This window comes from Vicugna pacos, chromosome 4 (genome assembly GCF_048564905.1).
Source record: "Vicugna pacos chromosome 4, VicPac4, whole genome shotgun sequence".
NCBI classification, from domain to species: domain Eukaryota; kingdom Metazoa; phylum Chordata; class Mammalia; order Artiodactyla; family Camelidae; genus Vicugna; species Vicugna pacos.
In genome coordinates, this window is record NC_132990.1 from 21622006 (window position 1) to 21635829 (window position 13824).

Here is a 13824-nt window from a genome sequence, read left to right on the forward strand (position 1 = left end):
TGGTCCATTGGGCTGACTCTCCTTAGCCGCATGCCACCTCATTTTTGAAGCCTTTCCTGATTTCCTCTGCTGATTTAGGTGCTTAGCATTGTGTTCCCTTGAGCTTTGTGTAAATAGAGCCATCGAAGTAGTCATGGAGAAGCAGAAATACTTGTAGCTCTTGACTGGACTTGGAGCTCCTTGGGGTTGACGATCATAGCTTTTAATTTGTTGCCTCTGTAAACTGTCACAGATTTGGTATATAGAAGTTCCATGAAGTGGACAGCCAGGACTCCAAGATGGCGTCAGTTGTACCACTGAAGGAGAAGAGGCTCCTGGATGACAAATTAGGGGAGCTGCCAAGCTGGATACTGATGCGGGATTTCACCCGAAAGGCATTGCTGGAGCGTTTCAAAGAGGTTACTACCAGTATTACAACAAGTACATCAATGTGAAGAAAGGGAGCATCATGGGGCTTTCCATGGTGTTGGCAGCTTATATGCTTTTCAACTACTGCCATGTTACAAGGAGCTCAAACACGAGCGGCTGTGCAAGTACCACTGAAGGAGACGCGCTTTGCATTCCTGACCAGGACCTTTGCCCTGCACCCCCGAATCCTTTCACATCCTACTAGAGAATCACCACCCAATAAAAGATGACTGGTAAAAAAAAAAAAAAGAAAAAAAGAAGTTCCATGAATGAATTAAGGAAAGATTGCCAAGGTACTGCTCCGTGAATCTTGAAAAGCAGTTCTTTTCCAAGACAGACATCTCTAAATCCTGCAAGTTAACACAGGAGAATGGAATGGCTTTGGTGAAGAAGCTCAGCATCTCAGTGGAAAGTGAGCCGAACTGCCTGGTTCACCTCTGTGCTTGTTGCTTTCTCTTGTATGTTGTTTTATGTACAAAGGCACCTGAAGGAAGGCTCTACCCAGGATCACCTCCGCTGCCAGGGTGACTCTTCCGGAAGTCAGCCGAGGATCCGGATGGTGCAGGACCTTGTGCTCGTGGCTCCTCTGTCAATGTGTTTCAGTGTCCTTTGCAGAGCTTCTCCTAGGAGACTGGCTGCCTGCCCTGATGTGTCAGAGCTCCTGCCGGGGCCCCATATTCGGGCTTCCTTCGGAGTCCTCTCTGGTGAGGGACAGTTTTATTACCAAGACATGTGATGTCCCAATCCATCCAGCTGCATTTTTGTAGTGAAATGTTTTCTTGTCTTGGTGCCTCACACTACAGGGTTGTCATTTTCTCTGGATTTGGGGGCAGCTGTGTCGTCCCTCCTTGGACATGTCAATATTGGGGCCTGTGGCCAGTTTGGGTTGAGCTGAGTGGGGAGGACTCTGTGTCCCCACTCTGCAGGCCACCCTAGGGAATGAAAATCTTCTGTCCTCAGAATGCACCCCTGCCTTGGCCACAGTGGGGACGCGAGAGGAGACTGTCCTGGGTACTGGCCCCGGTGAGGTCTGAGAGGCCTGAGGAGCAGGGAGCCTGTGTTGGGATGGGGTTTTCTTCCCTCCTGGGGACATGATCCGGCTCACTCAGCCTCCAGGAACTGAATGCCTCTAAACTTGAAGAGTGTGGCAAACTGTAGAGCCTGCAGAGCTGAATTAGAATCCTGTTTCTGGCAATTACTCTAGGACTTTGAACAAGTTGCTGAGCCCTTCAGTTTGGTTTTTATACTTAAAAAAACAGGGTGGGTTGCTGTGAGATCAAATGTGATACGTATCTGGAGCTCAAGAGTTAGCACTCCCTGTGGAGAAAGGGGAACCCTCCTACACTGCTGGTGGGAATGCAGTTTGGTGCAGCCACTATGGAAAACAGTGTGGAGACTCCTCAAAAGACTAGGAATAGACTTACCATATGACCCAGGAATCCCACTCCTGGGCTTGTACCCAGAAGGAAATCTACTTCAGGATGACACCTGCACCCCAATGTTCATAGCAGCAGTATTTACAATAGCCAAAACATGGAAACAGCCTAAATGTCCATCAACAGGTGACTGGATAAAGAAGATGTGGTATATTTATACAATGGAATACTACTCATCCATAAAAACTGACAACATAATGCCATTTGCAGCAACATGGATGCTCCTAGAGAATGTCATTCTAAGTGAAGTAAGCCAGAAAGAGAAAGAAAAATACCATATGAGATCGCTCATATGTGGAATCTAAAAAACAAAAACAAACAAACAAAAACAAAGCATAAATACAGGACAGAAATAGACTCATGGACAGAGAATACAGACTTGTGGTTACCGGGGGGGGGGTGTAGAGGGTGGGAAGGGATAGACTGGGATTTCAAAATTGTAGAATAGATAAACAAGATTACACTGTATAGCACAGGGAAATATACACAAAATGTTATGATAAATCACAGAGAAAAAAATGTGACAATGAGTGTGTATATGTCCATGAATGACTGAAAAATTGTGCTGAACACTGGAATTTGACACAACACTGTAAAATGATTATGAATCAATAAAAAATGTAAAAAAAAAAAAAGAGTTAGCACTCCCGACTGTGAGTATCTGTTCTTCTAATTATAAATATGCATTCTTCAATACATTTGAGAAATACATCAAGGCACAGAAAGGGAGAATGATTTTTGTTTTTTGCATCCTGGACTAGATTCTGCTCAGAAACTAAATCTGCCGTCAAAGAACAGAGACTGGCCATCCCCAAGGACATGCGATGCAATTGTCTGGACTGGTAAGGCTCAGCCCAGAGAGGAGCCCAGCGTGCACGAGTGTGACCGTGCAGCTTGGGAGAGGTGTCACTCTCAGGCTGACAAGCATTTTAGTCTATTTATTTAGAAGAATCATCCTTTCTTACTGCACCAGGTCAGACCCTATACCTGAGAAGAAATTAGGTCATCATGTCTTGATTTCTGCTTTTAATGTCATTCTTTGATTTCTCCTGTAAGTGAGCTGCCCCTACTGGTCCCTTTTGTATAATCCAGCTAAGATACTTGGGGAGGAAATGATGTTGGATTTTCCTCTTTTATTATTTCACTTTCATTTACTTTAAAATTTTTTTCTGCTGTAAGTCTCTCTCTCACACACACACACGCACACACACACACACACAATGGCTGCAATGACTAGTGTCACACTGGCTCAGTGATGTCTCCGGGCTGCATGAGAAATTGTAATCTACTCCCTTCTCCAAAGCATCTACTCGGGGACTCTCTGGAAAGGGTGGAGGGGGCAGGACACCTGAGTTCTAGTTCTTATTTTGCCCCCAACCACCTGTATGATTTTGGTGAGTCACTTGCCCTCTATTTGGCTTAGTTTCCAGGCTTCTTTGGAAATTGGTGAGGACCAGCCTTGCTTACCTCCCAAGGTGGCTGTAGAAATAAAAGCAAATAATGTAGACATGAAGGTGTTGTTCTGAGAATACCATGGGGTATTTTATGACTAAGAGTGGAGGTGAATAGGGGTGGTCTTTTCCTCTCCTTTCCATTAGCAAGCTATTTAATGATCACAACCACAAAGAAATAACTTAGCAACACAGGGGAGAAACATGTCTGTTAAAGTGATTCTCATAGATGTTGTCCTGTCCATTTCCAGAGGTCCTTAGCAAAGACTTTGAAGTCGGTTTAACACTTCACACCTGCTCTGCTGTCAGGTGTTGGGCTAGGGGCTGCTCAGATTTGAATTTCCCAAGTCTGTGAGTCACTTTATTCCATTGGCTCTTAGGTGATGCTCTTCAGGATAACCCCATTTTAAAGGTGAAAATCTCTTGACTATGTTAAAGATGCAGGTGGAAAAAGACTGGAAAGTAATACACCAACATGTTAAATGATGGCTGCGTAGTAGAGTTCTCAATGAGTTTTTATTTTTTTTTCTTTATACCCTTATGTGTTTTGTTTGGAATCAAAAAATACATATGCACTTCCTTCCATAAATCAAATGTGCTATTTAATATTAGAAACATAGGGATTTTGAAAGTTTGTCTGAAAATAGACTTACCCTATGATCCAGCAATCCTACTCTTGGGCATGTATTTGTAGGAAACTGTAATTTGAAGAGATACATGCACCCCAGTGTTCATAGCAGCACTTTTTATTTTTTAATTTTTTTATTGAAGTATAGTTAATTTACAATGTTTCAGGTATACAGCAAAGTGATTCAGTTATACACATACATATAAATATGTATTCTTTTTCAGATTCTTTTCCCTTATAGGTTATTACAAGAAATTGAATATAGTTCCCTGTGCTATACAGTAGTTCCTTTTTCTTTACATAGCAGTACTGTTTATAGTAACCAAGACATGGAAACAACCTAAATGTCCATTTGCAGATGACTGGATAAAGAAGTTATGGTCTATTTATACAATGGAATACTACTCAGCCATAAAAAAGAATACAATAATGCCATTTACAGCAACATGGATGAACCTGGAGATCATCATACTAAGTGAAGCCAGAAAGAAGAAAATACCATATGATATCACTTAGATATGGAATCTAAAAAAAAAAAAAGACACAAATGAACTTACTTACAAAACACAGACAGACTCATTGAGATAGAAAACAAACTTATAGTTCCCAGAGGGGAGAGGAGGTGAGGAGGGATAAATTGAGAGTTGGGGATTTGTAGATACTAACTACTATATATAAAATAAACAACAAGGTACTACTATATAGCACAGGGAACTATATTCTATACTTTTTTTTTGTTTTACTCTATACCTTGTAGTGGCCTATAATGAAAAAGAATATGAAAAGGAATATATATATATGTATATGTATAACTGAATCACTATGCTATACACCAGAAATTAACACAACATTGTAGATCGACTATACTTCAATTAAAAGAAGAAAGTTTGTGATTTATCATTATACTAGAGAGGACTAGTGTATCTAGAAACTCCCTGAAGGCGAGCTGGACCCAGCCCATGGGGAGACTTTCCTGATCCCGGCACAGTGCACCCTCCTTCCTCCCCTGCAGCTGCTCAGAGCCCGGGCAGTGGTGACAAGACTCCCCTTCAGGGCAGGCCTTCCTGACGGGCAAGGCATTTAGTGAGCATCACGTACCAGTTTCGGTGGGTCTGGAGAATTAATGAGCTGCTAAAACTCGCCGCCTTCATCTCCTGAAGCTTCCTTTCGAACCACAGATCCCAAATCTGACCCACCACAGCCGTGAGCCACCTCCCACTCTTCTGATTTGTTTGCTTAAACACATGCTCCCAAGCAGTGCCTCAGTTCCTACTGTGGCTTCTGAGAGTTTAGGCCAAAAGGTGCCAGAAAATAGTTTGATGAAAGAGCTCAGCAACCTCAGAGCATGAAAATGACTCTAGAATAAACCTGTTTCAGGCCTCCCGTAAATTAAACTTCATAATTATTCTTAATTGTTAATCCTAACTTGTAAACACTTGAGCCAATCAGAATCAGTTCAAAAACCAGAAATTCCTTCCTTCCTCAAGCAAAACTCCCTTTCTAACCACCCTATTTCAGACTGTTTCTCTGGTGGGGAATTTCCTTTTTTTTTTTTTTTTTTATTCCTCTGATCCAGCCGCCTCTTGGGTTAACCCTTAAGTGTCTTTCTTCCACATACTAGTTTAGGCCTCGTCATTTCAACACCAGACAACTCTAATCGGTTTCCCCACTTCTGGACTCTTCTCCTTCTAGTCTGTACACTTTCCATTTCCAGATCAGTATTCCTGGAAAATAGAGCTGATCGGGTCACTCCCAATCCAAAAACCTCCCCTGGACTCCCATCACCCTCCCACGAGCCGAGCAGGTGAGCCCTTCCCAGTGCTTTCCCAGCCACATGCTGAACTCCAGGCCAAGCCCTGCAGGCAGAAGGGGGCTAGGGACCATCCCATCAAGGGCACTGTGCCTTCTCCTCCCCGAGCCCTTGCTCAGACACCCCTCTTCACCTCTGTCCACTCATCCCGCACATGCCAGAACTGCCCGCTCTCAGCCTGCCTGCTGTTTCCTCTTGAAGTCTGAATTTATCACATACCTTCCTACCCTCCCCCCACATGAAAACAACCTGTCCTCATTTCTCTCTTCTGAGGTCCATCAGCGTGCTAGGAAATTCCTTCTCTCTCACGTTAGTAATATATTAAGCAAGTTGGGTGTGGATATGCTCAGCTTGAAGCTACATGGAGGAGCCAAGACTGTCTTACTCATCTGGGTCTCTCCATACTCCCTCGCTGAGTGCCTTGAACTGCCTCTGTTTGTTGAATGCAATTGAATAGTGGGATTCAAAAATGCCTTTCAGTGAGGCATCGAGAATTTAAGAAATCTACTCATTATTTTTTACCTTCGTTTGTGAAAAGTCAGAAACATTCTATCCCATTTTAGTAGACTGCCGTGAAATGATTTTATTTTGCAGCTCCTTAAGATGTTGAGGCCTGGAAGCCTTTCCTACTTTCTAACTTGAGTAAACTTTCTTTAAAAAAGAAGAGTAATTTTGATTCCATGAGAAAAAGGGAGCGTGGAGGGCTAGGGATGTGTGAGGGCTTTGGCTTCGGCTCAATGTGGGGTCAGATCTTGGCTCTTGGGAAGTTACTGAACCTCACTGATAGGACCTCAAGCTCTCCATCTGCAAAATGTTGACGATATCTGCCTAAGCTGTTGTGCAGATTGCAAGATGATGGATGGGTGCTCTAGAACAGTGCCTGGCACACAGGCATGCCCAAAGTGCGGTAATGGGGTAATTATTTTCGTAGCCATTACACACAGTTCAGTTGGAAATGGGGACATCTGTTAAGTGCAGCTGCAGGCTGAAAACCAACTTTCCATATTTCAAAAGCTCACCTTGCACAATGGCTTTTATTAAAATGTGAAATTGTTTATAAAACAGAGGCTTACTTGACAGCTGACCCTGAAAATGGGGCTGGGCTTCAGCAGGAAGGGCCAGGTGTGCTGGGCTGGGCTGGGCTGGGCTGGGCATCTCCTCCGCAGGCCAGCTCTCAGGCCAGAACAAGCAGATGTTTGGTTTCCTGGGATGAGAAGGCAGGGATGGGGTCCTGTTGGCTCTTTCATGGCATGTGGCTGTGAAGGACAACAGTGTGAAAGGCTGGGCTCTGGAACTGTGCTAATGGTGCTCTCACATGTGCATGGCTTAAAAACAGAGCCGTAAAAAATTCACCACTCACTGCATCTAGTAAAGACTAAGAAAGGACCAGAGAAGAGAATGGGGTCAATTGGGTAACTGGTAGTTGAATATCCATCATGTGCGAGGCTCTGCCTTTGGGTGCTGGGGGCAGTGATGGGAGTGATGGTGCAGAATATAAAGATGAGAAGATATAGTCCCACCTGAATCTGGGTTTTTAGAAGTTTTTAATTTTTTTGAGTTCTAGACTTTTGAAACTATGGTAAAAGTTTTGGACTTTGTCCGAGGAAAGTGTATACATACACATACCATTTTCCATATAATTCCAGGAGGCTTATGGATCCCTTGAAGTTCATTTAAGGTTAAGAACCCTTTATTTAGTAATTACAATCTAGTAGAAAATAATAACACAGACCTTGGATTCAGAAACACCTGGTTTGAATTTGGTTCCACCCCCTTACTAGCTGTGTGTGTCACTGAATGAATGATCTTGGATAACTGAACATTGCTAAGCCTCAGACATCTCATGTAGCTGAGAATAATAGCAGTGTCTTAAGGGGCTGTAGTGAAGATGAAATAATAAAGCTATTAGCGCTATCCGTGGCATGTGGAAAATGCTCAATAAATGGTAACACATAATTATTACTAGTGAGCCTGTTATAATGGGGCCGAGGAAGTACAGCAGATAAATTCCAATTAGCATCTGGGAAGAAAGTATGAAACAGTTTTCAGTTGAGGTCTGGTGTACAACAGAATGTGAAAAACAGCATGGTGGGATTTTTCATCTGTATAAACAACAAATTTACGGTAACTGTCTGCTGCCTGTTGGTAAGAGAAGGCAACCCCAGCAGCATTCCTTAAGGGTGTTGCTGTGGTTATGTACTCCATGCAGATGACCTCACTGGAGGAAATAAATCTCTTCCAGTGACTGCTAAGTACCGACAGTGTTACAATCCATCAGAAATAATGAAGAAAAAGAAGGATAAGATGATAACAGTTATGAGCTATTGAGGGGTTACCGTCGTGCTAAGTGTCTCATTTGTGCAGGTTTCTGGTATCCTTTCCGATGAAGCTTGATTGCTTAGAAGAGCAGAAGTCAAAGATAGAGGACTTTGGGTGTAGTTGGAGGTCAGCAGGCTGTGTGTGTGTGTGTGGTGCATGCTCAGGCTGGCAAAAACAGCTTTTTTATCAGCCTGCACTCATTTGACTGCTTTCTGAGCCATAAGTTTGAACATTTTGGTATGTGCCTGTTGAACACGAAGGTTTATCATGCGGAGTGTAAGATTTCAACCACAAGATTCAGAAAGGGGTTTCTGAGCTTGGGGGGGAGTTACAATTAACCTCGTAAAGAGCGCAGATGAAAGTCTTTCCCATAGTTACAATCAGAGACACTTGAGGCCACGCTTTCCCCAGAGGAATAGTTGTTTTTTATGGCATGTTTTAAAGTTTTATTTCAAAAACAGTCAGCATCTTAAAGCAGAATGTAGTATGCTCCCCAGGCTTTCCCTTGCAATGTGTTTCCAGTTTTCTCAATCGTATTACCAAATTTCTGGATGTGATGTGAGTTGCTACCCTCACCAGGTTCGCACACCAAAGGATTTAGCCTGACTTTCTTGTGCTCGTAGCAAGAACTCTCTCCCAAGCCTTCTTGCTATTTTCTTCCGAGAGGAGAGTTCAGAGCCAGCATTATTATGTTAGAAGAGATTGTCTTTTTCTGTCAAGAAAGCTGGAGCCCAGAGAAGAGATGAAACCCTGTCCTGTCCAGTATTCTCTATTACACCCAGCACTTAACTGCTCCTAAAACTCAAGAAGCCAGTTTCTTGCCTATATCCTGTGTTGGAATGCTTCCTAATTGTGTCCTGTGTCTCTGTGCACACAAGGGTATTTCTGTGTGTGTGTTTTAAGTGCTTAAATATCATATGCCTTTTCCTAAGATGTAGAAAATGTAACTAATTGCCTTTCAGTAATAACCTTTCGTTGAATACCTAAATACTACTACAGGGAATGACTATAATCTGATAGCGCCTGATCCCTGTTAGATGGCACAGTACTGCTGTGGTCAGTTGGCGACGGTGTTTGCATGGAATGTCAAGGTTAGGGAAGCTTACATCTCTCTTGGTTGGCCTGCTTCACTCCCTCTCTAGTCCTTTCTCCTGGATCTCGTCCCCTGAGTACCACTTTCAGCGTCTTCTGGATTTTAGTGTTTGAAGAGCTCTTTACATGCTTTCTCCACCATAATTTGCCTTCCTGAAATGACCCAATTCTGACTTGGGTTGGTTGTGCACCTTGCCTTTATACAAGGCACGAGACTGTTGAGTGGCCTTCTCACGGGGCGCGATGCCTGCAGTCTGTTTCTTGACGTGTCCTCACTGCTGTGCTCGTTGTGCTTTGTTACCAACAGAGCCAGTCATTCCAACCACCTGTACAAACGCTGTAAGCCTCCCAGTGCCTAGAACAGGGCCAGCAAATGATTCTGTTTCAGGTGCCAATTCCAGTTGGTGGGTAGTGGCTCCCTGAAGTGTAATAAAGTGCTGTGATGTGTAGTATCTGACATGTGTGGGGAGAGGAGTGATAGCAGATGTGCTGTCTTCCTTAGCCAAGAGGAGAAGGTGTAAAGTACTAAACATTGCACGTAGGTCTCTTCCTGGTCTGGTTTCTTCTTACCAATCACGTCCCGCTCCCCAGCCCGCATCTTCCCATGATGCACTGCTTCCCCAGCACCCTTGCTGTCGTGCCAGCATGGCTTTGCATCTGCCAAACTTCTGCCTGAAATTCCTTGCATCTGCCAAACTTCTGCCTGAAATTCCTTGCTTCTTGTTTCTCCACTGCTTCCTCATCCTTTGGCACCCGACTTGACTATTACTGCCTTTGAAGCTTCCTCACCTTTTTGCCCCTTAGCTAAGCCCTGCAAAATCACTTTCTTTTTTCTTTAGTTTCTCATTGCATTCTGCATATATGTATTATTAACAAATTAGATTGTAATCACTTAGTCGTGTATCTGCTCTTCTGCTAGGCTGCTTTGTGGGAAGATCAATACTGATTGAGTTTCTTCCATATCCTAAATACACCGGGAAGAGCTGCCCATCTGGGAAGCCCCGTGGAGTAGGAAGACAAGAGGGTTTTGAAGCTGACTTCCTGGTTGGAGTCCTGCTTTTTTACTAATGGGGAGGACATGCCATTTCTGAGTCTCAGGTTATTCAATATTGCAAATTAGGAATCATAATACTTAGGCCAGGTTATTGAGTGGTTTAGAAATAGGATTTCTAAAATGTGAGCATGTAATAGTAAGTCCTCAATAAATGGCGACTATTATTGGTTATCTAATTTATCTCAATTTTGTGTGGTGCAGTCAGAATTAATTTTAAATGCAGCTGAGCCTCAAATTACTTCCTTAAGGTCATAGATCAAATAAATTACTAAGTTAGAATTCAAACTCAGGTCCTAGTGGCATCAGGGCCAGTGTCCTCTTAAATGTATTATTACAAAAAATTGCAGTGGTCTCAGACTTACAGAATTCTCTGTTCTGTTTTTACAATTTTGTGTATCCCCTTCACCTCAGCCAGATTTTCTAATTAATGTTTTACCTTAAGTTTTGGTCACCCTCTCTTTCTTTCTACACATATGTGTGGACACATCTGTTTCTGATATGCTCATCACCCCAATGTCCCAAACAAGGACCTCTCCTCCTGCATTATCATTGTACAAGCATCCCACCAGGAGATCAGTGTTGATAAAATACTCACTATACAATCCACAGACCCTATTCATATTTATCCAAGCATTCCAACAATGTCCCTTTTTATTTCTGGTCCAAGATCCTATCTAGGAACTTGTATTCTATGTAATTAACCTCATTTCATCAGTATTCTTTAACGTGAAAACATTCTTTGATCTTTTCCTTGTGTCTCATGCCCTTGGTAGGCCTTTGATTCTGTAGGACAACCTTCCACTTGGGTTGATCCATAGACTGAGGCCATGCACTGAGCTTTGTCTGGTGCATCACGTCAAGAGACACATGATGATGACCCATCTTATCATTGGTGATGTTAACCTTGATCATCTGGTCAAGTTGAGGTCTGCCAGGTGTCTCCACTGTAAAGCTGCCATTTTCCCTTTGTGTTTGATTAGTTTGGTGTATAGTATTACACCAGTATACCGTTCCTTATCAAAAAATCACCCATCAACCTTAGTATCCATGCTCGACTCCCACCTGCATCCATCACCACCATGGTTGCTGAGTGGCAATGGTCTGTTTCTATCATTTCTACATTTATTACTTGGCTTTCTACTATAGGAAGGAGGGTTCCCTGCTTCGCTTCTATATGTATTTTCAGTGTGGACTCATGGTTCTGTTTTAAGAAATGAATTATAACCTGTTAACCATCATTTTAATCCTCAAATTGTTCCTGATTCGAGTTTCTTCAAGGTGGCTTTTGTGTCCTCTTGACAGATACATATTTTCTTCCTTTCTTCCTTTCTTTCTTCCTTTATGAAGTATAGTTGATTTACAATGTTGTGTTAGTTTCTGGTGTATAGCATAATATTTCTGATACATATACTTTTTCATTATTAGTTATTACAAGCTATTGAATATAGTTCCCTGTCCTGTACAGTAGGACCTTATTGTTTAGCTATTCTGTATGTAGTAATTAGTATCTGCTAATCCCGAATTCCTAATTTATCCCTCCCCTCTCCTTTCCTTTTTGGTAACCATAAGTTTGTTTTCTATGTATGTAAGCCTGTTTCTGTTTTGTAAATAAGCTCATTTGTGTCATTTTTTAGATTCTCCACATAAGTGAGATTACGTGATATTTGTCTTTCTCTGACTTACTTCGCTTAGTATGATAACCTCCAGGTCCATCCATGTTGCTGCAAATGGCATTTTCATTCTTTTTATGGCTGAGTAGTATTCCATTGTATAAATATACCACAACTTCTTTATCCAGTCATCTGTTGATGGGCACTTGGGTTGCTTCGATGTCTTGGCTATTGTACATAGTGCTGCTATGAACATTGGGGTGCATTTATCTTTTTGAATTAGTTTTCTCTGGATATATGCCCAAGAGTGGGATTGCTGGATCATAAGGTAACTCTATTTTTAATTTTTTTTTTTTGTTTTTAAGGAATATCCATACTAATTTCCATAATGGCTGCCCCAAACTACATTCCCACCAACAGTGTAGGAGGGTTCCCTTTTCCTCCACACCCTCTCCTGCATTTATCATTTAAAGACCTTAGTGATGGCCATTCTGACCAGTATGGAGTGGTATCTCATTGCAGTTTTGATTTGCATTTCTCTGATAATTAGTGATGCTGAGCATCTTTTCACGTGCCTGTTGGCCATCTGTATGTCTTCACTGAGGAAACGTCTGTTTAGGTCTTTGCCCATTTTTTGATTGGGTTGTTTTTCTTTTTTGTTATTGAGCTGTACGAACTGTTTATATATTCTGGAGGTTAAGCCCTTGTCAGTCGATGCCCATCATTTATTAAGCATTTCCTTACTTTCTGGCACAAGATGTTCCAGGCTTATCTTGTATTTTCTCTGCTCCAACCCTGAAGTCAACTTTTCTTCAAATTGTTCTGAGTCATTTTAGTGGAGGATGATATTTAGAAACCAAAATCTGATTGCTCACTGTGCTCATTACAACTATATGTGCACACACCATCATACGTATAAGTATATACGTGTGAAAATGTGAAAGTAAGTAATCTCTTTGTATGTACTGAAAGCCCATCACTTCATACCAATACTTCTAATTTAATCCAGCACCTCAGAGGTCTTTCTAGCCTTTTCCCCATGTTTAGAAATCCCTTCTCAGAATGAGAAACCTGGCTCCTTGTATTCTCAACATATTCACTTACTTGTGCAGTGCAACCAATCTTCCTAAGTATTCTGGCTGCCTCTTGTGTCTGCCACCTCCATATCTCCTACCTCTTATTGCCTGCTTTCTTAGTCCTTGGGGACACTGCCATCAATGTATTCCTTAGACATGAGGACTTCATTTGCCTCCTCACATTTTTGAATGCTGAGCACCAGTGTCAAGTTGAAATAGGAAGTAATGGACATGTACTTTTAGGCAGGGAATGTGTGCTTTTTCTTTTCAACACCGAACACAGTACCGGGCATACAATAGGAGCTTTGTGAATGCTGTATGAATGAGTGAATGAATAAATGGGTAAATGAACAAATGCAGGAGAGAACAAACTTGTACTACTACTGTGCATTGTTTAACTTATGAGTGTTATGTTGGGGTTATCAGGGAATGAGAATAGAGTAGGTAAGACCAAAGCATCTTCTCTATCTGGGAAAACTTTTGTGTCTCTTCACCCTTGCAAGCAGTTTTAAAAGGCTACAGGGGAAAGGGGCACATATGGGAATAACCTGCTCAAGCAGCCGGAGGAGCTGAATGAGACTCTGGTCTGGAGTCAGTTGACAGATGAGGCCTCTGGCCTGTCTTTGGTATCCAACACAGCTCCAGGGACCATGGGACTGGGGACTGTTTAATCAGGAGGTGTAATGATGAGAAGAGGTGAGAGGCACCATCTGAGCTTTGACTGCTTCATTTCTTTGAGATTCCTGTGTGTGTGTGTGTGTGTGTGTGTGTTAGAACTAAGGCAACAGTCTGAGTAAAGAGTTCCTGTCCACCTATGTGTTTTTCAGAAATTCCATTTGGCTTGCAGTATTCCATGACATTTTTGTCCAGCTCTATTTGGATGTGCAACTTAATGGCAACTATGCTGACAATTGCTGGAGGCAGTCACTAATCTAAAGGT

The 13824-nt window shown here is 42.3% G+C and overlaps 1 protein-coding gene and 1 pseudogene across 1 annotated transcript in view; both read left to right on the plus strand.

The window, feature by feature from the left end:
* The window catches only part of SAXO1 (stabilizer of axonemal microtubules 1), an 86104-nt gene that overhangs the window by 35510 nt on the left and 36770 nt on the right, over positions 1–13824 (plus strand). The window lies entirely within an intron of this gene.
* LOC102542628 (ATP synthase subunit f, mitochondrial pseudogene) lies at positions 261–634 on the plus strand (annotated as a pseudogene).